This window comes from Lissotriton helveticus, chromosome 4_1 (assembly GCF_964261635.1).
Source record: "Lissotriton helveticus chromosome 4_1, aLisHel1.1, whole genome shotgun sequence".
Classification (NCBI taxonomy): Eukaryota; Metazoa; Chordata; class Amphibia; order Caudata; family Salamandridae; genus Lissotriton; species Lissotriton helveticus.
The window spans coordinates 1804395019-1804399331 of NC_136063.1; the positions used below are offsets into that span (position 1 = coordinate 1804395019).

General features: G+C 41.7%; 1 long non-coding RNA gene across 1 annotated transcript; it reads left to right on the forward strand.

Moving 5' to 3' along the window:
* Positions 1 to 1574: 1574 nt before the first annotated feature.
* LOC144827686 (uncharacterized) lies at positions 1575 to 3479 on the forward strand. Its single transcript, XR_013610305.1, has 5 exons — positions 1575 to 1703; positions 1948 to 2045; positions 2233 to 2321; positions 2441 to 2522; positions 3037 to 3479. It is a non-coding gene; the product is annotated as an uncharacterized LOC144827686 (long non-coding RNA).
* The last annotated feature ends 834 nt before the right edge of the window (positions 3480 to 4313 follow it).

Sequence of the window (4313 nt, forward strand, 5' to 3'; positions counted from 1 at the left end):
AAAATTTTATTTGTAGATCCCTGAATCCAATTTTGGGTTCCTGACCAAGAAAATCAGATACTGTTACAATCCCTATATTCTCCCACGTTCTAGAGATTCTATCATTGAATTGAACAGGTAGGATGAGCTATGCCATAGAGGGCTATACGTAGTATATTTGGGTATTGATAGATGTTTAGATGAGCGTTTCCATATCCTCCATGCGTCAGCAACAATCTTAAATGACATTTTCTTAAAATAAGATGGTTCTAATTGTCTTAATAGCAGCCCTCTAGCTTTATCTCCTAACGCCAATTCATAAATTGATGGTATACTTCGATCTGATACAACTTTAGTTAAAGGCTTGGTGTTAAACAGTGGGGCCATTTGTTGGAGAAGGGTTTCCCAAAGATAGAACATTATATTTGGAATGGCTAGCCCACCCCTATGCTGTGGCAATGATAAGTACGGCATCGCCCTCCTTATTTTTCCATAATTCCACACAAATTTGGACATACAGGAGTAAATGATTTTAATAATATTATCATTAACCATCAGCGGAATTGCGCAAAATAAATATAGGATTTTTGAAAAAATCATCATTTTGAGGTAATTCCCCCTCCCAAGGATTGATAAGTGAAGATTATTTACCCTCATTAGGTCTTTTTTAATAGTTTTAATCAAAGGGTCGTAGTTAAGTTGGTTAATTTCATTCACCTTAGGAGATATACAGACTCCAAGATATGTTGCTTGGTTCACCCTATATGAGCTTTCATACAATATGTTTTCTGTACATAAGACCGTTGTCTTATCCCTGTTCAGGGAATACCTTGAGTAAAAGCCAAAAGTCTGGGTAATTTGTTCGATCTCCTGAATTGCCTCAGCAGGGTTTGGTGTTAATACCGCTGCTGTACGGGAAGAAGGATATGACAGCTCTAAGGAAGAAAAGAGAGGTTTTTTGGATTTTCCTTTTGGATGCGGTCAAGTCCGGTCTGAATGATTACTTGGGAAAATGCCATCTATTAGAACCTCTCTTGTTTATATTTTGCATTATTGTTTTAAATCGCTTTTTTCCACCGCCTGACACTTGTGCGTTGCTACCCACATATCCTCTGTTGAAATTGAAACGATTTCTAGGCTGTTGTTAGCTTCGTTTTTGCCCGGATCCCTTATTTAAATCTGGTGAACCAGGCGTGTTTGATATCCCCTTGTCCTGTAATATCTGAAATGCCCTGCCCCAGGTTATCTAGCATATAACACTGCGAGCCCCGATTGTGGGTTTTTCATGTACATGATGGTTTAATGCCTGTATTTATGTGCGACTATTTTCTTGGGCGTTTGCCCTGTATACAATTGAGGGAATGATTTGTAATTGTCCCCGGGTACTTGTGAGATCTGCTTTCCCTGGCGGACCAATTTAGACAGTGGGTCCATGACCCGACCGGCGGTTCAATCTGTGCCGGGTTTTATAATGCGGACCGATTGAGGCGATCGGTTCATGACGTGTATGACGTTCGGAATTGCACCGGGTTTTGCAACTCTCCTCCTTGACGTCAGAGCGAGAGACCAGGTGTTCCTTCTCCAGAAGAATAGGCGGGCCCTCTTCCCTTTATTAATGGTGGGAAGATGCTAGGTGGGGCTGTTTGATATCTGCTGGTATCCGCTGGCCGCCCGCAGGGACCATTTGATGAGAGGAAGGTTAGGCGTACGTCGCTTTATCAGAGGTGAGAAGAATGTGAATAGGACTCGGCGAGCTATCTTTGCCTACCACCTTATGCCATCGGGGAGCTGTAGAGAAGTGTTAATTGTTTTTGGAGCTCTTTTGTTTGGTTCCGAATCTATTCTCCGATAATGAGCCCTTCTTCTAGGGGAACTAAAAGCACTACGATTATTGTATTGTTAGCACGCTCACTGAAAGTGTGATTTATGGCTGTATCCTTAACGATGTCCCGCGTGCTTCCCTTGCAGAATACAAAAGGTTTTTTTCTGCAAACGGAAGCCGTAGAATACTCGCCTCTCGATTGTGGGTGAAGAAATATGATACCCCCTCTGCTGTTCATCTTACGGTATGTACGAATGAGGGACTCTACTGGACAATATGTCTAGAAATCTGCCTGAACTAGTTTTCCATTAGTTTTCCACTCGTGGCCCTAGTTAAATATCTAGAGTCAGACCCGATTTGTACTCAGTCCTGACACCATCAGGCTTGTGCAAAACAAGATGCATGATTTATTTAAATGCATTTCTATCTAGATGTACGCCCTAAAGACCGTCTGGAATCGGAAGGTTACATCCACGTGAGATCGATTCTTAATCACTGGAGGAACCAACGTTTTTAGCAGGTAAACCACCGATACATTATTGAGTGTGGGCGGTGCTGCGATTTAGGCTAACCCCCTGTGAAGCTGTGATCCTCTATGAAACCTGTCTATCTCTAATTTTCCGTCGTGTTCTATCTCAGATTCCGAGTGTATCGAGGCCTGTCAGGGTGGACGAGCGACAAACTGAGCTACACCCTGTTGGATCCATTAACTGTGGCTGAGGTAAAATGGGGACCCTCCATGTTTATCGTATGGGGTGGCCTCTGCAAGTTGTAAATAGTGGAGCGCTCACAGGAACTGATCCTTTGGTTAAAAAGAACAAATGTGAACCTTACCTTGTTTTAGTGAGCCATGATACCATCTCCTTAGGGTAAGCCTTTTGACCGTGTGAGAATGTATACAGAGAGTGTGTTAAAAAACTTTTTTGGTTAATGTGAGGAAATGTGATGTTTGGATATTTCTTGCATCTAGGGATTTCTGTGTATTTAACTTGGTGGTCGTATTTATTATTGGTGTTTATTTATTATCCTATTCTCAACTATGGAGCTCACCTTGTATGGGTTGATTTTTTTAAATAAAACTATACAGTCTGAATTCATACATGATTGTTTAACTGATTTTGTACATAAACGAAATTTGAACTTATTGATTGTATTAGAAAACCTGAAAGCTGTAAATAAGCTAACTGATTTCTGATTATTGAACCTAAAAATTTGTACTTTCTTTTTTTGAACAGATTGGTCACTGATATACATTTTCTATATGTTGTGTCTTCCCCCCTACCTCGGCGTGAGAGCCCTGACGAAGATGCGCCCGTTGATCTGGGCGTTGCACCGAAACGCGCGTTGGCGTCTATTTAACTCTGGATCCTGTGTTATCGATCGGGACTTCCTGGCTGCGTGCCACGAAGGTCCTACAGGGTCCCCTCCTCATGTCACTCTGAGGATTTTGTTGAGGAATGTGTATTAAGTTTGATATATCTGTGGATGTGTGGGTGTGACTGAATAAGACGAGAGTATGTTTCTGAGAGGTTGGTGTGGGGATACTATATGATGTGTATTTATTGATGTTATGTCTTTGTAATTATTTATTGATGTATAATGTTATTTAATATTCTGAACTAAAAGTATATAAACCAAATAAGGAAAAAATAAAATAAAGACTTTTATATAATGATATGTGTGATTCATTTCACTCTGTGACCTCTTTTTCACCCCCTGGTGAGCTCCTTGTTGTATATTAAAGTGAGTTGACTCTACTTGAGCCATTGTTTAATTTATTTGGGTGGACTTCTTCCCGTACAGCAGTGTTATTTCCCCTGACGTCTGCCCGCATTCGTTGCAAGGGGCCCCTTTGTCTATTGATTTGGTGTTAATACCGCCACATCATCGGCATAGGCTAATATTTTAGTTTGAAATATATCAACTGTAACGGGCTCTATTAAATTAGAAATAAGCAATTTTGAAATTAATGGATTGATATAGAGAGCAAATAAAATTGGCGAGCACGGACAGCCTTGTCTCGTGCCTCTTTGAATGTTGATAAACTCCGATTCCATGCCTCTTACGGTGATTTTGGCCTTAGGGTCAACATATAGTGCCTTGATGGATTTGGCAAAGTAGGGTCCCAGGTTTTTTAGTTCGAGAACTCCCCATAAGAATTGCCAAGAGACTCAGTCAAAAGCCTTTTCGGCATCCAGCAGGATCATCGACATCCGGCCCGTCGCCGCAGCCATGATATCAAAAAGAGAAATGACTCTACGGGTATGGTCAGTGGTGCCCTTTCTGGGGATGAAACCATGCTGCCACGGGGAGGCCAGGTGTTCGACGACCCCTGCTAAGCCGGTTAGCGAGAATCTTGGCATAGAGCTTTGAATCGGAGTTTATCAACGTAATTGGCCGATAAGAGGATGGGGATTCGGGGGGTTTCCCCTTTTTAGGGAAAATGGCTATGTTTGTCTGTTTCCATAATTCTGGTGGAATGCCACTCCATTGTACCCCAAGGAACAAGTCC